This window comes from Cuculus canorus, chromosome 5, assembly GCF_017976375.1.
Source record: "Cuculus canorus isolate bCucCan1 chromosome 5, bCucCan1.pri, whole genome shotgun sequence".
Taxonomy (NCBI): domain Eukaryota; kingdom Metazoa; phylum Chordata; class Aves; order Cuculiformes; family Cuculidae; genus Cuculus; species Cuculus canorus.
This window is the reverse complement of record NC_071405.1, coordinates 61,991,387-62,013,262: the sequence shown is the minus strand read 5'-3', so window position 1 is coordinate 62,013,262 and position 21,876 is coordinate 61,991,387. Positions and strand designations below refer to the sequence as shown.

The 21,876-nt window shown below is 35.1% G+C and overlaps 1 protein-coding gene across 4 annotated transcripts in view; it reads left to right on the top strand.

Annotated features, from left to right (window-relative positions):
• Positions 1–21,876, top strand: part of NOVA1 (NOVA alternative splicing regulator 1) — a 146,692-nt gene that overhangs the window by 63,588 nt on the left and 61,228 nt on the right. The window contains exon 1 of one of the 4 annotated variants that reach the window (XM_054067968.1): positions 11,957–12,377. The exons of the other annotated variants lie outside the window; for them this stretch is intronic. The gene's annotated coding sequence lies outside the window, so the exon portion shown is untranslated. Of the gene's footprint in view, positions 1–11,956; positions 12,378–21,876 lie in introns of those variants that run through there. 4 annotated transcript variants of the gene reach the window in all.

The window sequence follows — 21,876 nt, the reverse complement described above, 5'->3', positions numbered from 1 at the left end:
TGCTATATTCTTTGTATCATTTATATTGGGTTACAAATCAGTCCTCTAATCTGTGACCAGTGCATTGCTACTACGTAGTGTAAAAGTCTCTAGTCAGAAACAGTTCATGTTTTATTATGTCTGATGTAATTCTTACCTTGTTACTACTACAGTGCAGATGCTGTTTAAATGCAACAAATTTTCTTCATAATATCTACAGAGTCATCTTTCTGTCTTTCCCAGAATCGTTGCTCTAAGTATTGTATTTCTTTTTATGACCTCAACTGTATGGTATTCTGTTGATTAGAAATTCTACCACTGAAGAGGAAATATAGAAAACATAGTACTACATAATAACATCGTAAACTTTGATTAAAAAGGTTAACTTTTCTACCTCAGTACTGAAGGAAAGTACAGAAATGTGCCTAGATTATTCCATAAAGCTTGTAAAACAACGTTTTTCTCTTTCAAACTCCTTTGTGCAGAAGGGTCAGTGTGGCTGGTATAGTGACCTTTTTAAATATATGTCTTTTTTTTAAATATAGCAAGACAATTATTGTTACTTTGCTTTATATATATATATATATATATATATAAAAGGTACTGACTTTTTTATCCTTTTTTTAATGTGGTATGATGTGTTTATCAATACATGCCAATTAGAAAATTTCTTTGGATTGATATTACTTAACTATATCTGTAGCTTTTTGAAACTATGCTTTTTAGACTCTTGGTTATTGTTTCTGATCTTCACTTTTTGTTGTATTCTCTGTATAAGATGGAGTTTCCAAAATAAAACTTTAGGCAATAACATAGTGTAGAAGGTTCTGCTTTTCCTAACATACACCTGCCATACCAACATTTCTTTAAACTCTTATTTCTACGTTGAGGAAATACTTCATTGACCCTTCACAGTTAAGTTTGTTTCCAGAAAATTTAAAATTTATTTATGATCTGTAGCTGCCTTAAAAGTAGTTTAGATTCCATGCATTACTTTACACTTGTTTATACTGAGTTTTATCTTTGTCGTCTAATCAAATACCTTTGTATTGTTCCATATGTTCTTCTTTGCAGTGCTCATCTAAAAGAACTGGGAGATGTCAAAACATTGAAAATTATTCCTGGATAATTTTCAACACTATGTTTGCACAGCTGAAAAAGGAAGATTGATAGCCTGAGTTCTTTATAATAATCAGTGTCACTTTCACAGATCATGTTTGTATTGAGACACTGTGAGAAAAACCTTGCACTGGAGATGAGGGAGAGACTGTAGCAAAATATGTCAAGAAAGACTGCTAATGTACGTTAAATTTCTATTAAAAAATATGGGATGATGGCACAACAAAAATTAAATCCATCAAAGGACAAAATTAAAAACAAAGAATAAAGAAAACTATGATAGGGTAATTCAGTTTGGGAGGGATACCAGAAGATGTCTAGTCCAAATTCCTTCAAGGTTGACTCTGCAAACAGACCAGATTGCTGATGGGTTTATCTTGCCGCACAGCATCTCTGCAGCCTGTGCTACTGCAAGACAGTCCTCACCATGAAAAAGTTTTTCCTTATGTCCAATTTCAATGTCTTATTCATGGTCTGTTGTCCTCCCAGCATGCACTGCTGAAAAGAGTATAAGTCAGTCTTCTTGATGACCGTACTAGTTATCACCTCCCTGGTTTATGGGGAGCTGCCTGTTATCCAGGCTGAGGAAAACAGCCAGTTCCCTCGGCTTCCCTTTGTAGGGCAGGTATTTCATACCCTTTACTATCTTGGTGGCACTCCACTGAACTTTCTTCAGCTTATCAGAATCTTGTTTGTACTGGAGGGCCCAAATTTGGACCCAGTACTCTGTAAGCAGTCTAAGAGTTGCGAAATGAAAGGGATAATCATTTCCATTGGTCTGCCCCGACCATTAGTCAGTATAGTTCTTCTGAAGTACAAAGAACATTAAAGCAAAAATACGACATGTTGAAATATTTTTGTTGATTCATAAATCTAAATTCTGTTGCTTCTAATACTTAACAAATTACAGAATCTGATATCTACCCAAGATGCATGTCTGTGGAGGAAGCTGCATCACAGCTTGTTGGAAGTAAAATGGTGGAAAATTCTAAATGTAAACTGGAAGAGAGTACAGGGAAGTTCAGAAACTTGTCAATATAGACAAATACTTGACTATGTGCCTTGAATTTCTTGTTCTCTTATTTTTTGTCGGTTCTCAGATGTTTGCAAAATCTGTAATAGTTTATTGCCATATTAGACGGTGCTGGTGAAATAGGGTGAAACTGTTTTCCTGGGTAAAAAACTGAGTGAACTCTGAGTCACATTCATAGTAGCTATAGCTGGACAGTGGGTTTTTTAGTGTGTGCATAAGCATAGAGGAAATAGACCTAAAAAAAATACATTTAAATTCCAGCACCACTATTTAATCTCAAAGTTACTGCTGTTACTAATATTTCTAATCTGTCATCCAGGTACGAGTTCGGGAGTTTGTTTGGATCTTGTTCTTTCCGTGTACGTGCATTCTCAGTGATATCTACATGCAAAAAACTTTAATGCCTTTACTTCTTATCTACAAATATTGGTCTTCTGAACATTGTTAGTATTCTATAAAGGAAGGAGACGATCCCTTCATATGTTTCTACAGCACATAGCGTGGTAGTTTTTTTCCTAAATTGAGATTCTGGCTCTAAAAATGGGTAGTAATTAACCAGAATTAGTAACTGGAACCGGTGTAATAAACGATGTTACCACAATGGTAGGAGACAGCGTGTTAATGCTCAAAGGATATGTGCTTGAGTGTTTTGTGTAGATATCTCATAGTTGTATGACTTGGGGAAATTGTAATTGGTTTCTGAAAGGAAATGAGGTATCTACAACTTCCATTTAGGAAGAATTTTTGGTTTTAATTTTTCTTATTTTGGTGCTAAACAGAATTATTTGATTTTTTTCTGTAATTTTTAGGTTTTTACTGCTGTACAACTTTCTTAACAAATTCATGTCATCTTCTAGTATCTGTCCAGACACAGCAGATAACCACTGTTTTGTTCACGTCAACAAAGATTGCCTGTTTCATTTATTATGTCCAAAGGATGTGTTCAGCCTTTAGAAGTAAATAGAAACAAATGCCAGTGACACTATGGAAGTATTGCAGTCCTAAGAGCAGAAAGAAAGGTAATGAATAGGAACATAATGGTGATAGTTTAAAAGCTATCTTGGGAAGAAAGGCAGGTTTTCACTGCCTTTAAATTCATTGTTAAGTAGGAATATTTTGATTTATTTTTTTTTCAATGGCGTGACTTTTAGAAGTCTTCAGTTTCACACCAGATGGCATTCCAAACTTGAGAAAGGAAACCCATAATCCTAAGAACTAAGATGCAAAGGCAGTGATAGGAGATGGAATGAATCCATTTTGGAGGTCTTGTGGATAAGTTATCACAATATTGAGTGCTTATTAAAGACAACAAATATAGTTAGTGTATTCCTGAAATGTAAGGAATTGACATTTTTGTTCTGGAGTAGTAGTAGCGATCCCTACTGTAAGGTCCTGAGAAAAGATTTAAGACGGCCAAGGCCACAGAACTATAAGCTGATTGCTGTATCTGTCATTTCATAAAGGCACACCCTGAATATGTGGACACCAAATAAGATTATATGAATAAAAATAAAACCGTGAATCTCAACATCATAATGAACTGCTGAGATAATACCCTTTACAGTTACAAGAAATGAGGGGAAATGGGGAGCAAATGTTTGCATCTTTGACCTTCTCTGGCTGTATCTGCAGATACTGAAGTGTGCACTGCTCTGCTACTGAACTGGTAGTTTTTCCTGCCACAGAGCATTTTGTCCCATCTTCAGCTGCCCCTGAGCAATTTATGTTGTGACTCAGCCATCAGGACATCACAAGGATTTTATCCGGTAGCCAATTTGAGTGTGACATCTTATTTTGGTAGTTTAGCTATCATACGGGGAAGTCTGCTCCTTGCCAGTTGATCTTGCTGACCAAGAGCAGCTCATTAGTTGAGACTATGCCCTTCATATTATGAATTCTAGTAGAGAGTGTTTTACTTGTCCCTTCTGAAGAAGGAATAGGTTGGGTATGTGAGGGCTGACAAAAATTAATGAGACAGTACCTGAAACTTCTTTTGTTCAACAAATTAAGAAAATCAACTATAATCACCTTCAAAGTAGCTTACTTCTGAGGTGACGCACAGCTGCATACCGTGCTGCCAATGTTCAAAGCAATTCCACAGATAATTTTCTGAAAGGCTGTGAGAATCTCTTTTTGCTTTCACATCTTCTGCAGACAAAAAATGGGTTCATTTGAGCACCAACTTGATCTCTGGGGAGAAGTGGAAATAACAGTGTGCCAGGTCTAGTTAATAGGGTGGGTGCTTAAGTATAGTGGTGCTGTTATTAACTAAAAATTCCATCACAGACAAAGTGTTTTGAGCTGGTGCACACCAAGATTTTCTGACCAAGGCTAAGAAACCATCTGTATTTGTGTATGGGTTCACTCTTCCCGAGCGAAGTGATAGATTTGAGCCTTGTCTTATGGTGACAGGTTAGAACATGTTCTCTAACCATCTCTGTCTCTGCCCTTCCGCTTTGATTCCCAAGCTATAGAGTTAATCCTGGGGCTGCTGTTGTAATTTAAAGACATTTTACTGTCATTGAAATTAAACACAGACCTTTAACTGCAATGAGGACTGATGCATTATGCAGGCCTAGAAGATTTTAGGCAGCTTATTTATACTTGTGTTTTCTTTGCCATAGAATACACAACATTCCTCTGTGGTTTGTAATAAAATGCTTGTGAGTGAGAAACTGTGATTTACAATAGATGATATTGTTTACCTGTAAACAAAATTCAGTGTGAAAATAAATCAAATTGTGCCAGTAGTGTGCCCTGGCAGCCAAGAAGGCCAACCGTGTCCTAGGGCATCAACCACTGCATTGCTACTTGGTCAAGGGGCGTGATTGTCCCGCTCTACTCTGCACTGATGCAGCCCTACCTTGAGTACTGTGTGTGGTTTTGTGCTCTACAGTATATAAAAGGTGTAAAGCTACTGGAGAGTGTCCAGAGGAGGGCCACAAAGTAGGTGGAGGTTATAGAGGGGAAGCCGTATGAGGAGCAGCTGAAGTCACTTGGTCAGTTCAGACTAGAGAATAAGACACCAAAGAGAAACCTCATCCCAGTTTACAGCGTCCTCACAAGGGGAGGAGCAGATGCTGATGTCTTCTTTCTTGCGACCAATGATAGGACCCAAGGGAATGGCAGGAAGCAGGAGAGGTTTAAGTTAGGTATTAAAAAGTTCTTAACCCAGAGGGTGGTGGAGCATTGGGACAGGCTTCCCTGAGAGGTAGTCATGGCGCCAAGTCTGTCAATATTCAAGAAACATTTGGACAAAGCTCTTAGACACACGGTGTGAATGTGGGGGTTGACCTGTGCAGGGACAGGAGTTGGACTTGACGATCCTTGTGGGTCCCTTCCAATTTAGAACATTCCATGATTTGATGTAGTGAAAAACACTGGAATTTACTTTAGGGACACTAATCAGAGTCATAATACTAAAATAGTTTGTCTGTATTGTTGTATGATTGCAGTATTAATTTGTTTTTAATGGCTACATTGTCAGCATTATTTTAAATAACCACTAAAGGTTATTTATGCATATTTCAGTCTGTTCCTTTACACTGTATTTTGTAGGTCGTAACAGAGCAGTGTCTAGGTTGTTGCACAGTTGGAACTCTATCACTCAGGATTGACTGACCTTAACATTCCCACCTGTCTGCTTTTTGTCTTCCTGGCTACAGTATGTATTAGTAACTATTTCGGAGAAAAAACTCATCCAGGAGAATACTTAGAAAAATTTTCTGTAAAACATCTACATATTTGTTAATGGTTTTCTTTCAGATACCACAGTTGGCATTACATTTTCAGCAAGAGAAATTAAGTAATTTAAAAAACTGCCTTAAGACCATAAAAAACCTGGAGAAATGCTTTCAGTAGAATTTTGCTCTGAATTCCATGTTTGCTTGCCTTGTCCTGAATGGCCTTGTTATAAAAACAGAATTATCATTTTTTTAATTATAAAATTAAATGTATGTTTCTGTGCAGAAGATAGCGAGGCTGAGAATTAGTTTGCAAGATAAAGTAACATGGACTCAGGTTTTCCATTGTAACTGTGCCAAAATAACATTTTTTCCCTGACGTTTTGATTATATTCTTAAAAATATTTTTTTAAATAGGCGAACTTGGCTAGAATATATTGTTTTAATTTATAAAAAAAAAAATAGAGTGGCTTTTATATATTGTTATTTAATATGGTGTTTCATATTTTATGAAACGATATTAAAAATTTTTAGATCTATGCTTGTAGCTTTCTTAATCAAAGCACTTGGCATAAGCCAAATTATGTTAAACTTTGTTTCTGTTTATGGTATAAATTAAAACTCTCTAGAATATGGTTTGATTTAAGTCTGATTTATTGTTTTACTTGGCCCTGCATCAGGGTGGTTGTGGTATTCCATTCCTGTTTCCAGTAGGGTCTTAGTGTGTTTTATTTCAAATCCTTGCATAGCAACTGCTTTTTATCTTGGTAGTAAAAACTTTCTTTGGTAGGTCTTTACTATAGCATACAGGTACTAGGTATTTGGGTTTTTTATTATACTTGTTCAAAATAAACTGAAATTTATCTGTGCATGCAAAATGATGCTTTTTTTCTGCTGTGATTTAGAATTCAAGTTTATCTGTCATAGTACCTTATTTTTTACTGAAAACATCTTTCAGTTTAAATCAATACAGGAAGAATCTGTGATCAGGACCATAGTGAAAGTTTGCTACAGGTAAATCTTTTCTTTATTGATGGCAAAGTATAGGATGAAAGGAAGATTGGCTGACTTTTTTTGTTTCTTTTATATAAATTTTTATTATTTTATGTAAATTTGAGTCCAGTTAATCAAGATGTTTTATTTATGCTCAGCTTTAAAATGGGTAATCTTTAGCTGATCTCAGTTTTTCATCTGATCTCGTTGATACCATATTTAAACAAAGATTTTGAGTGATTTTTCCTCCTTCCAAAACTGGCAGACCTTTTAATAGGAGAAATCTCTTCATTAACTTTGAAAAAAGAAAAATGTTATGATGTGTGTGTGTGTATATGTATGAATGCATATATGTGTCTGTGTAAGCGAGAGGATCTCTAATAAATATGATTATTCAGTAGCATTATCAGAATTTACACTGTTGTTTTCTATTACTAACAGTCAGTTTTATTGAATCTCTTGGACAAGATGTTTATCATATGTATAGATTTTTTTAACTAAAAAATAAGAAAAATTCACTTTTACCTGTAAAAGGGAAGATTATCCTGGTATATGAGCTGGTTTTATTTTTGTTGTCAATAGTCTTTTCTCTAATTCTGACTCTCATTAACTTGGTTATAAAAGAATCTGCAAGGGTTAAATGAGTTGCTTCACAGTGGGAATATATCATATGAAGGTAAAGCACAACCACTTTCAGCACAAGTACACAAAAATCATTTTAGTACTGAGTTAAATTAAGAGTCATTTGATTTAAACTTAATCTCTTAGGACAGTTGTTGTGGGTTTTATTATCTGGTTTTGTTATTAAGTGTAGCGATTAACAGTCTGTAGTTAGACATAGTGTTTAATGCAGAGTCCAGTGAACTCATTAGAAGAGTTCTGTTTTGGATTATGCCTTTAGCTGTGCTTATCCATTCAGACATCCCTTATGATTTAACCTAAGTGGAGAAATGATGATGTTTTGGGGTTTTGTTGACACAAATCAGTAACAAAAGGCTCTAAAGCAAGGATACCATTCATTGCCCTGTTTTAAGGAAATATCATGTACTGCTCATTCATGTTATGATGGTGCCTTAAGTCCCAACTAAAGGAAACCACTACAGAAGAATTCAAGTGAAGAAGAGAAGTTTGGGAAAGGATTGAGTGGAATTAAAAATTAGAGGCAGCATTTGAATGTATGTAAGGACAGCAAAGGTGGAGAATGAAAACTAAACAAAAAGAAGAGGCTTTTGGAATTACTTTGGTTGTACGTGTTAAGTGGAAAACATTGCAGGTTTGAGATGTTAACAGAAAAATACTAAAATGTAAATGCAGCCTAGATAACTGAGTTAGATTCATCCACAGTATTGATTTGCCTAGAAGACTAGAAAGCAAAAAGCAAGAAAAAAACCTTAGATTTCTATATTATTTTTATTATTGTATCAATGTACAGTTTTTCAGTTTATAATAAGTTCATTTTAAAAGTGGCAAGTGCATTTCTACATTACAGAAAACTAATTCCAGGAATAAGAAAATACCATTGCAGGAGTAAAAAATGTCTTACTAAAACTGTAAGTCATTTTCATGAAAATGAACTTTTGGCTTTTTTCCCCCCAGTTTTTTTAATTCTTCGGGATACTGTATATGTAAATGGCATATGCATTTTGTAGTAAGATTAGTCCTTTCATTCTGAAAGTGGTGAACTTTTTTTGAAGACTTCAGCAGCTCATTCTGAAGCTAACAAAAGGTCTCATTTTTTTTAGAAAAGGTACTGAAATGGGCATTCTGCTGTAGCTGATCCTACTTGAGCAGAGGGTTGGAATAAGTGATGTGCAGAGGTCCCTTCCAACCTTAACCATTCTGTGACTCTGAAGTAGATACACATTGTGAAAAACAAAATGCTATAAATAGAAACAGATATATGATGAACATGGGATTCCAGGACAGTGTTTGGCAGATTGCACAAATGCACGCTTTTTTTTTTTTTCCCCCAAATTGAGTCACATCCAATGTAATGGGAGGATTCATTTGAATAACATGTATTTGTGTGAGTAAATATTTGAAAGACTGAGGATATTAATTAGTTACTGTAGCTCCTTGACAGTATTTTTCCTTTATTACTGGGAAGCAGTAGCATTTCTCTTAGGTTTTATCACAGTTTTGTGCTTCTTGTTTCCATGGCAATTCTTGCACTGTGTTGCAAAGGAACCAGAGGATCCTGTGAGGTTTTCTATTATTAATTATTTCACTATGTGAAAACCTAACTGAATATACTTTTCTGTAAAAATTCTCAAATAATTCTCTTTGAGTGTAAATGCAACTGTAGCTTTTGACTATTAAGGCATTATAATTTTATCTTCCTACTTTTTATCAATAGCCCAGTCTTTATACTCATTTCTTATTCGACATATTTACAAAAAACTGTCTTTATCTACTTTGCAATATTCCTAAATTATACTTGATAGTATCAGAAGAACTTAAAGCTATTGAAGGCAATCTGCAAATGCTTACAGTCATCTGTAATAATATGATTTCTCTACAAATCAGGCAAAGTGCAACATTGAGCATGCACAATAACTTAGCATTTATTACTTTTTTCTGCAGTTCCAAAAGGCTAATATTCCACCTAAAAGTCAGACTCAAGCATACTCTGAAGTGATGTATTCCTAGTATGTCACTGGAATATGGCCACAAACCAGAGAAGGTCTCTGTGCTTTTGTTGGAACATTCTTGAACAGTTATATTTTATATTTGGAAGTAAGATTTGTAATGATATAGTATGGATGAGATTCAGTCCACTCTAAGAAGAAATAAGAAAATGAATCATCTTTAATTGCTTTCTTCTCTTTCAGGTAGGTGAGACAATGAGCGAGTTTAAGTGGGTCTGGTTAGAATAATAATTAATACTTTATACTTCTGTAGAGAGAAACACAAAGAACACCTAAATTAAAGAAATGAAACCAAGCATTTTGTCCCCAGAGGCTTAGCCATGTGGTTTCATGGCCCTCTGACATTAATTTAGATGTCACTGTGAAAAAGGTAGTCTTGCCCCAAGCCATACATTTCAGTCCTTTCTTTGCACCAGCAATAGCATCTGTCCAGCTTTGCAGTAGGTCCCATCAGCTCACTCATCCATTCAAATGATTGATTTTTTTTTTCTTTTTTTTTTTTTTTTTAGGAGAGTTAGGAGGATTAGTTTTCAAGCTGATCACTGAGCTTATCTAATTCATTTTCAGCCGTGGGTATACTTGTGCTGATGTAAAAGAGGTAGCCAAAGCACCTGGTATGGGCAGGGGAAAGGAGGTGGGCTCCCCTTGGAGCATACTGGGTTACTGACCCAGTCCGACCCTGGCTGTTTGTCACTACCTTAGTACTTTATTCTCAGAGCGATAGAATGCTAGACAGCACCCCCTACTTCTTCCCCTACCCCCCAGTTACATGCAATAGAACACTCTGGGTTTCTAGTGTTAAATATTATTTTTTTTAATAAGAACAGAAAATAATAAGTTTTAATAGTTATAATAGTTTTAATAGTTTAAATAGAGGTAAAGTAGACCAGAGGGCAGAAACATGTTAGAGGAACAAGTAGAAAATGAACCTACCTCCTTATTCACCGGGAGATTATAGGGTGGATTTTTTTCTGCTTGTTTTGCTTTCCAGTCCAGTCATTTCAAGTGCAGACCGTTCCGAGTGTGAAAAGGAGCAATTGCCCCCTCCCACCAGAAGGTTCCTTTTGAAGCAGACTATAGCAGGCAGGCAACTATTTTCTCTCCCTTTCCAACCATAACTGTTTCTGGAAAATATAATATGCCAAACATGCATTAAACTGAAAATTTCTACCATATATTGTTGGAGGGGGGAGGGAGGGGAGTTATGCAAACGCATCTAAACAGAAGATACAGAGGCAATACCCATCGGAGGGTGGTTTTGATTTAAGGTGGGCCGAGTGAAAGTTAAAATATATTTAGATTTTACAGATGCAGCAGATCAATTAAGTCCATAAGGAACAAAATCTGAAATTGGAAGCCTGAATGTATGCATTTTGCAGCTGTGCATGGGTAGTGCAGTGTCCCATATTTTAGTTTCTGTTGGTAGACATTAGGAGATAAAAGGGAATGGGGCTAGAGGCAGGGATATTGTGCATTTGTTAGTGGGATTCATAATTAAAATTCAGTGCAGACTGTTCCAGAAATTCTGAGAAGCCCAGCTTTTCTGGTTTCACTAAGAAATCACAAATTTAACGTTGTATTGAAGTAATTTTTGCAACATCTAATTAATAAAGAAAATGGTTAGAGATTATTGACTAAATCCATAGATGTGAGAGTTAATGGCAATATTTATGACATTTCTTTATGGTTGTTGTTTTTTTCCTTTTGCTTTTATGATTACCTAAGATTAATTCTAGTAGGGCTTAACTGTCAGGAAAGCACACAATCACTGTGACGATGTGGTAACATCTGCTTCTAAAGTTTATTTCTGATCATCCTAACTGCTTGCCTTGGCAAGGAAAAGGGGAAATCTAGGCAGGAAACTGGAACAAAGGACCTTGCAGTTACTGGAAGTAAAATAAAGCATATTAGAGGAGGCTGTCATTTGCTGTCTGTTTTTCTCCATTTATATATTTTTTTAATAAATTAGACTGACTTTTAAGTTAGATTTCACGGACTTTTTGTATTGAGGTTTTTTTAAATGTCATATTGTATCCTCGTCATTAGGACTAAACAGTCCTTTCTTTTAAAATACAGTTGTGTGGCTTATAATAGTCACCATTTGTAAAAATGGCCAAAAGGAAGGTATGTCAAAAGTTGAATCCATTTAGACCTGCTGCATGATTGTTGTTGATATGGTGATAAGGCACTTGCACACTGTGGGAATCCTGTTGAGGAGCAGCAGAATTGCTGTGCAGGTGGTGGGAAAAGATTAGTGCTTTGTGTGCACAAACAGGAAGCAGGGTTTCAAAAGCGGGAAGCGAGTCCTGAGCAGAGATAAACATAATTATTGTTTCTCCTAGAGCTGCTCAACTCCCACTTGCGCTAGTTACCATTAGGATGACGTTGAATGTCTGTGGGCTGTGTGCTGAAAGAGAATGTGACAGAGCAGCTGCACGCACAGTTACTTGACACATGAAAGACTAAACAGTTTATTCTTGAAATACTTCTCTTGTATTTTCATAACATAGAACAAAATAATGGAAGTATGTTGAAGGTGCCGGGTACATGGGGACTTTGTTGCTGAGGTTTTATTTTTTCAGTGTGAAAATCTAGCAATCAGAAATTTCAGTTTTGTTCCACGGCATAATTGCCATAATCCATTACTCTGTTTCTTTATGGACTTCAGTGAAGGATAACTTTCTAAAAAAATTTCGATGCAGAACTGGAATGAGAAAGTGTTGGCCAGTACTGAGAATATAGCTGTGAGGACTAAAGTCAGGTTACACGAGGGGAAGGTAACTGATAAATTATTTTCCTTTTTCTGTCTAATCAAAAGAAATCTTAAGAGAGCAGCTAGCTGTGATTTGTGAGAAACAGCCTTCTAAAAATCGAGTTCATAATGAAGTTGCTGTCTGCTTCTTAAAAACTGCACGCTATTTGGTAAGTTTTAACATATAGATTTTGTATTTTACTATTTTTTAAAGAAACTTGAACACATCTGCCTGTAGAGATGCCTATGTATTGTTTTCAGATCCAGTTTGGTAATTATCCACATAGGAGTCAGTCCTCAATTAGTAGACACCTGATAAATTTGAAGTGCAGGGGAAGCTCATTAATTGAGGACATTTTTCACATTTGATGAAGTTGCAGGGAGAAGTAGGAATAGCAGTAAGATATTGGCACCTTGAACAACAGATTAAACTGATTATTCTTATACTTTCAGGGAACTTAGTTCTTAAGTTTGACAAGAAAACTCAACATCAATGAAATTCTAAAATTGTCTATTGTTTAAAAAAATATTGATTTTCTCATAGTAAAATCTTTAAATGCTTTAATTTGATATGTAAATCCCTCAATTAAGTTTTAATCCCTGAAGGCAGAGGGGTAGTGTGAGTATTGTTAGGCTTCATTAACAGTAACATTGTCAGGTCTGAAGTACTTTGGTGCTCAGGTCTGTGCTTTAGTTTGTGTGGATTTGGTTATGATGGTCCCTACTGATAGGAGGGACTTGATATGCAGTTACTGTTCTCAAACAACAGGATATATTTATGCAATTGGAGGGAATCATGCTTGGTACGATAATGAAAAGCATTTGGGTTTACTTTTCAGGCAGCTACTAATGGCTAAACTTTCAGATGAGTACAAGAAAGGATTCTTTTTTTTTTAACTGTGGATTGGGCAGTATCTTGCATTAAGACTGCTCAGCAGTGCTTATATGAAGACACTGCTTTTAGTTGCATATAGTTTTTCTGACTCTGGCCAAAAATAATTTTCAGAAACACCTGACACCTCTGATTGGTATTAAATTTATCAACACTGCTTAGAAAATAGGACAAGTGTAATAAACACTTATACAGCCTTTCTTCTTAGCTCTAACATGAATAAACCTAATTGAATTGCAGGCGCCTATATTTCCCCTTTAAGAATGACTGTTGATATTGTTTAAAAACATTCTTACAACTTGGTTTATTTATTTAACAGCACTAATGAGCCTGTCTTAGCTGATATATTAATGCAAGTGCATTGCTGGTTTTACTTAAGTTAGCTGTAAGTGACCTAATTCAAATACATGCTAATGGACAAATTTCCAGTGGACAGAGAGTAAACTGGGAATCTTGTAGGTCTTACACTGAACTCTTACAGTTAAATGATCTTCCCAAATTATATAAGACTGTGTGTACAGAGGGTTTTTTTGGCATAGGTGCAGTTAAGAATGTGTTTTTCTTCATACTCTTAAATACTGCATTTATTTAGGTGAAGCTTTGCAATCTTAAAGAGTTTTTGTTGTTTTTCATGCAAACCATCAAGCTATATGCTTTGTTGCTGTATCTTAAAAATAGTCACCATCAGAAATAACTGAGAAGTATATCCTCAAAGACTGTATTATTAGTAGTTTGATTAGAACCTTAGAATGAAATTTCCTTTCTATTACATACAGGATATAGTGTATATTTTGAAAAGTTCCTTTACTTTGTCACAGCTGTTCATAAAGAGAGGAAAATCCCATATAGCTGTTAAATAAGACACATTTCATTTCAATCACATTTTTGAGAGCAGAAGCTTGAAATTTGGCAGATATATACATGTAGAATTTTTTTTTTCTAGTTAAAATGTGTCCGTTATAAATCTTATTAAAAAACTAAGTTAACATGTGGTCATCAGATGCATATTATTTGGGCTACAAAATTATTGGAATTTTCTGTGATAACATAGAACACAGGAACTGGCTGCTCAGAGAGGTTTTGCAGTCTTCATAAGTGGATAGACTCAAAACCTGACGTGAAGCTGTTCTATCTGACCCTGTTTTGAGTTGCAGCCTTAGACAAAATAGATATCCTTTCCAACCTCAACTATTCTGTGGTTCTATCACCCTTACACTGGAAACATTTTTTTCTTCTGTTTAAATAGAATTTCCTGTTTCAGTTTGTGCCTATTGCCTCTTGTCCTTTCAGTGGATGCAACTAAAGAGTCTGGGTTTATCTCTGTTTCCTCCCACCAGGTATTTATATGCATTGAGAAGATGCTGGTGAGGCTGTTTCTAATGCAGCTCAGGGTGCCACTGGGCTTCTTTGCTGCAAGGGTGTATTGCTGGCTTAAGGTCAGTTTTGTGCCCAGAAGACCTGCAGGGCCTGTTCTGCAAAGCTGCTTTCCAACTTGTTGACTCCCAACCTGTACTACTGCAATAGGGTTATTTCTCCCTGGGTGTAGGACTTTGCACTGCATTTTGTTGAACTTCATGGAATTTCTGTTTCCTCTTCTCTCTGGTAATGAAGATGGATATTGGCTACTGTATTGATCCCTGAATTACATGCACCATGAGTTACTGCCCTCCAGCCATACTAGAATCTAGCAGTTCATCACTTCTTTCCAGTTCAGATGTTCAATCCTAAGACTACCTGAACTGTAAAGTATTTTCTCTAGAAGCAGCAGGACAAACTTTATTTATGTGTCCTCAGACCATTATAACTACAGGAAAATAGAGTTTCCCTTGCAGTGTCTATTCAGGGCTACCAGGAAACAATGGTTTTGGCCACAGAAATAAAGATTGGTGAGGTTAATTTTGCTTCTTCTGACCTTAGAGCCTCACTGTTAGGTTATGTGGAGAAGAAAAAGGCTGCAGAGTAAGGCTGATCTGAGGAAGGTGATGTTCAGAATGCACTGGAGAGCCTGAGACAGTGCAGTGAGGGATGCAGGATTGTCAGGGATGGAAATAATTCATGTCAGAGGAGTGGATAAAGTACTGAGGATGTGAGGAAACTCAACACAGTGTGAAACTGCGTTGTGCACTTCCCAAATTCCACTGCTGAAATAACAAGTTGCTACATCATCAGCAAAGGGCTATGAAGTTCATGGATAAAATGTATATTTCTTACGTGCCCATAGATATGAATGGATAGTGGTCTACTATCACTAGAGGTGCCTAATGGAGCTCAGACTAGTCTGTAAACCTATAAAAATTGAGTTGTCTTGATGTGAACTGGGTTTGAGACAAGATCATGTGAAAAGACATAACTAGAACGGGAATTTGTAAAGACAATTATGGAAAATAACACACGTGCATTTGTAACTAGTATTTAATACTCTCATATTTGCAAAACCAAAATTTTTTTTGTTGCAATAGCATTAACTATGTTTGCCTTACTGTTCTTAAGGAATAAGTAACTTTGTTATTAAAAGGGTTTTACATCATCTTAATAATACTCATATTGAAAGTTATAATTTGAATTTTCTTGGGAAAATGGAAAAGAGCAATAAAAGTTGTTGTATCTCATGAAAGTTGTGTATGTATTAACATTAAAAAAAGTAAGTATTGGGTTAACTAACTTCTTGTCCTCAGTGACCAATTACTAACCATTAAAAGTGAGCTTTCTTTCCTATCCCTAAAGAATGTTTTTAATGTAGTTATGTTCATAAATCCCACTTAATTTTTTGATGACCTGTTTATTGAATGAAGACACCAAAAATATTAGAGAACTGGTTGTCATGTATTAATATGGTTTCAGTCTATTTATTTTTTGTGGCAGTCAAAAATCCCGTCTTTAATATACTCATTTTTAAATTGTTTTAGTGTGTCTGGAAAATAATTGAAAATGTAGCTATTATATAAAAAAAATCAATATATTATTTTTTGCAAAAGTGATTGCACACTTGAATAAGCTAAAAAAATTAGATAGGTACTTAACTCATTTAATACATCATAAAAACATGAAAAATATGAGGAAGCCAAATGTGACAAACTTGTCCTGTATTTACCAGCTGCAGAAATAAAATAGAAGTTGGGGATTCCACCTAGAATTTTAATGCAGGAGACACAACGTCACAGGTGTGCAGTTAAAATCCTTAGCATTAGGTTAGAGTTAGGTTAGATTAGGTGAGCTTTCTTTTAATCTACATTCAAAAATGCCTTACTAATGAGTGAAATTGCTAAATATTTGAAAACTAATTGGTTGATTGGGGGGGGGGCATGTTGAGACTTCTTACGCAATATTAAAATCGCTTGTGAAATTTTTAAATTTCATTGTGCCATTATTCATTCTTCAGCATGACATCACACTAGTATGATCCTTTGCTATATTGAACAAAGCTGATAAACTGGAGAAAGTCAAATGGAATAAATGAGGTACTCTTCTGATGAGGTGACATGATTTTGCCACATGGTGTTTTATAACTAGCTTTTTGGTTGCTGGTTGGACCTATCAGAAAAGTAATTCACCTGACATGGCTTTCCCTCATGTTCATCAGATACCAAAGAAAAGCATCTTTTTTACCTTGATATATCTCCAGGTTTGGTTGGATGCACTATCTTTTGGACTCTATTGGATAAGAGTTTGAGAAGGTTAAATTTTTCTTGTATATTATTTCATTAATCTTTCGCTTTATTCATTGCCATTGGAATTAGAACATCTCCCACGCATTATTGTCTGTCATCCAGCAACAGATACATACAAATGATTTATTGAGATAATAGCGTTTCTGCTCCTATTCTGTGTCTCAAGCAATACAAAATACATTAAATATAGTGTGAGTGGATTTCTTTCGCTTTTAGACTGTTTGTGCAGACCGTATATGTGTCTTCCATTGCCCTTAAGGAACTGTAGAGTGAAGTGATACTAACTTCATGACATTGAGTAATTACTATGTTTTTAGTTGAACATCTCTTTTGAGCAAGGAAAAAATGCTTTGGGCCATACTCCTAAATAGAGCCCAGTTCTGACCTCCCCTAAAGAAACTGGGAATAGTAGCAGTACATAATAATGAAATCAGTGCATAAGGATCTTTCTCAGAACCCTAGAATTTTAGTAGACATTAAATCAGAGCAGTGAGTGATAATTGATGCTCTGTTGATGTGGAAAAGAGCTTCAGTTTATATGGAAAGTAAATAGGTTTCAACATACGTGAATGATGTATTATTGGCAAAGATTTAGTATGTTTGATTTCAATATGTATTTTTAGAATGCTGTTATGACTCACTCTACAGTGCACTGTGATGCTGAAGCTTGAAGGTTAGAAACAATTCAGAAGCTTACTGTTTAAAACATTCTATTAGTCCAAAATTATCACATGTGCTGTGTTTTCAAAAGCAATGTAAAGGTCATCAGCTCAACTCCACTAAGACATGAAAATAATACTGATTTCAAGTAGAACCATTTTTTCTTAAAAAATAAGACAAAGCAAACCCCACATCTCTAAGACAGCAATGAGAAAATACAATTTGCTGAGTTACCTTAGTCCATTCAAGGAAACTAGGACATACATGTTTTCATTGTGAATCACTTGAGCATATTGCACTAATCAGCTTTCATTTCTTTAATATATTGATGTGATTTAAAACTAACTGATTGGTTGAATGTCAATAGATTGAAAGTATGGTTCCACAGTTCTCAAAATGAAGCTATTTTTAGGTGGTTTTAGCTACTGTGGTTTCTTTCAGAGCAGAGCTGTTCAGATCAAGATGAATAGGCATTACCGTGAACTAGGACAAATATGTTGCTATTAAGCACAGACTTTTATGTTTTATTTTAAAAATAAATACAGTTGTACAACATTGGGTTTTTTTTTTTTAATAAATTATTGTAAGAGTCACTTACTGTTTATATGCTATAGATAAGGTTCAAAGTGAACAATAGCAGCACAACAGGAAGCATGTGCTATAGTAGTTAGTTTATGCCTGCTAACTGCATTGAATAGGCTTGGAGATATGAGGCAGGGAATTAATTCATTGTTTAGTCCATTGAAACTTTCTACAAAATCTAGCTCTTTAGTCCTTTCTTTTTCAGAGCACTACTCTAAATTCATCCTGCTTTGAAAAACGTCTGTTGCTATGGGTGTGCTTTTACTCAGTATACGAGTGTAAGCATAATCTGTATTCACTGTTCCCAGTGTTCATATCACAAGAACTCTTTTTTTAGAGGTTTAAAGCTTTCGACATTTCTCACTGCACCAAAATTCTAGTTTCAGTTAGATTTCTTGCTGTTAGCTCAATAAATTAAGATACTAGAGTTAATGCTTTGCAAAGCTAAAGTGAGAATAAAACAAATAGAAATTAAGAGGTACTTGGATAAAGGAGGGTGGGGAAGTACACAGCAGTAAAATTAGAACAATCTTTCTTAAGTTAAAGGAATATTAGTCACAGTTAGCATTGTGTCTAATGCACAAAAAGTAAAAGGTTAGGAAAAGAAAAAAGAAAATTGAATAAGACTGTGAAGTCATGCTTCTGTAATTTAGCTTTTAGTTCTGCTTGCATACACAGCTTTTGCACCACAGTGTATGCTCCCTCCTTTCTCAGCAATTCATCTCATTCTGAATCTCCCCAAAGCTGTCATTGGCTCAAGTTTTGTTGATGAGATTTAGTGTGTCAAGCGATAATTTGGATTTTATATTCTTTTCTAGAAAGCTCCAAAGCCTTGGTTATCATGTACAAATTTGCCCAAGTCAAAGAATGCTTATGTTTTGTTGGTGAGATGATGAATATTTAAAAGTGTGTTGAGCAGGATCCGACTAAGCCACCTTGCCTAGGCAAACAATAGTAAAAGAGTATGAAATGAAAAATTATCATAATTCGCATTTATCTAACAGATGGTTTCTCTGTGCTTTCTGTCTAAATGTTTGACACTAACTACCTCTGGAAATTGAGTACCAGATCTGGTAGACAACTAATTTTAACTGCTGTGGTGCTTCGTATATTTCTAGTGTTTACTGTGATGGTCTATGCATTTATGGTTTTTTTTTTCACATTAAGGCTCTGACAGACGTGTAGCAGGAGTTAAAAGTCAGACAGCTGAAGCTGTTACTGACTACAGCCCAACAATGTACTTTCCTGTCCTCAAGACAGGAACATATGATCCACTCACAATTCAATTCCTGAACTTACCACAGGTTTCAGCCCAGCATATTAAGGTAAACTAGTGCCAATTTTGGTTTATCCTGATATGTCAGGCTGTAAACTGAAGGTTCAGGAGTTCATTTCTAATCTGATCAGATGTCGCTGTTGCAGGGGCAGCAGCATCTGTCAGAAGGGGGTTTTGTACAACTGGGGTAATAACTGATTTAGCTCTTTGTCTGATTTTAGTCTCCTTCCATGTCTGTCAGGACCTTCAACGACTGCACCTACAAACAGAATGACTGGATTTTTGCATTTTATTATTCATAAACTCATTGATGGTCTGATTATTTCCAGTAATCTGCAAAATATAAGGCTCTCCTCAGTTTCTGTTTTCACATACTGCACTGCTTTAGGTAGTACATATAGATTATCACATCCACAGTATAATGATCCACTGCTAACAGCCTGTTTTCCAAGAGTAAAGATACGTAATCAGGACAAAAAATACACTCATTTATGGTGATGTATAAGAACTGAGGTGTTTTTTTTCTCTTTAGAAATGCAGTTCTTTCTAGCTTTAAGATGTTCACTTTCTGTTATAGCAATCTAGTGAAATCCTTATTTAAATATGTATTTCTGATCTTAATTATTTCAGTAAAGTGGTTTTGGTGTTTTAATCTAGAAATGCTGGTGTTAGGAGAGAACAGTACATAGCAGTTAAGATAGATGAAGTACCATGAATTGATACTGCAAATAAGCTGACAAACTGTAGTTTAATATTGACAGATACTTATATCGTGACTGAGAACAATAATCCCAGTATAAATGAAATGAATAGTATTGAATCAGAGTAAGAGGGCTTTGAAAGGAATCCTGGAGTAATAGTCTGTTTATTTCTGGAAAGTACCATTATGGAAAGACAGTTACCAAAAGTGAATGATTTTTAAAAGGAATTGTAATATAACAAACCTGGTTAGATTTTTAAATGCATTCTGGCAAGAATTATACTCAAATACTTGTACAGTTTATGCTAAGAAATACAACAGTATTTCAGAGACAAAAAGAAATATGGTAAGAGTCATTACTGTTGGCTTTAGTAATTACTTTTGGTCTGCTTGTAATGTAATGCACCAAAGAAACAGATTTCATTATGTCTCTGTTTAAAAATTACTGTTACTGTAGAAACAGCTTTAGAAATAGTTTTGTAAAATGTATGGTTGATTTTTAAAAAAACAAACAAACAAATCTGTGGTTAATGAGGCATGGAATTATTAACAACATGTAGATGGGGTATAAATTTACGATAAGACTGGATAAGTGGTTTTTTTTGTTCCCTGTCTATGAAATTATAAGTTTTAGGATTAATGTGGATGCCTACATTCATGGCAAAGCCAGTCAAAATTGAGGACTGTCAATAACTGAAAAAATCAAATTGTATTTTTTTGCTTTTTTAATGTATGTCATAAGATAGGAAGAGCCAGTGTTTTGCAAGCCAACTTGCCTAATGTTTGATGATTAACTATATTCAGCCTTTTTAATCTCTGCTGTGAATTACTGTAGAAATGTAACTGCTCTTAAAATTCTCTCCCTAGAGTCTGAGTCACTTGGAGAAGCAGAATAGTTCTGTTCCATACATCAATTTATAATTTATAGTAGTTGTTGCTTTATTGTTGTATCCTGTTTTGGTTTTTTTTCTGGATAATTATTTTAAAGATTTTTTAAAAAAACCAAAAAACTTACTGGTCGCTTATAAATGCGTATGCAGTCTTCTCACACTGGCAAGGAAGTTTGGTAGCTAACTTGATGCTAATGCATTTGTACTTTAAAAAGTTTATTTGTACGTCAAAAAGTTTCATATATTATTCTGATTATCTTTAAAATATCTATTAGTTTCTTAATTTTTAGTGATATTTAGTAAGCACTGCTAAGTTTATCATACTTTTAAAAAAATGATTGCAGAGAAGAGTGAATAACTGTTGTCAACTATTGCCAAGATTTTCTACATAGGTGTTTCAAAGGATAAGTGATCTGAAATAATGTTATTGATACTCATTGCAAAAAGTTTTGTCTATAGCTAATTTTCTCTCCACCACTCTTTGCATTGGTCTTTGTTGAATGTGATTAGATACGTTGTGTGCGTAACACTATATGCACGTGGATACTGTAATAAAAGGTAGCTAGTAATCTATTGATTTCTGCCTTTTAAAGAGACATTTTCTCAATGGGAAAAAAAAAAACCCACAAACCTTGTTTTGTAGTGCTTTTAATAGACTGGGTTTAGTGGGTCTAAATTAATAGCAGGTTTTTAGAATGTTTGTTTATGCATTCATCCAGACAGCATATGACATCAATGGCTGTATCTCACCTGCTGCTATTGCCTGCTGTTACTTACTGACTTCCAAAGGAAGCTAAGGTTGGTGGAGCAGGAATAAGAGAAGCAAGTTGTGATTGGTAGATATTTAGTTAGAATCTTTAGTTGAAGCTTGATTTTGTGAAGTTTGTTCTTTGTTTTTGAAGATATAGCTGGAATTTTTGGCTACTAGGGTCTGCTTGTGCTTGTATTTCTGTTAGGATGGGCACTAGATTAATGAAATAAGGTACATTTTTAATTAACAG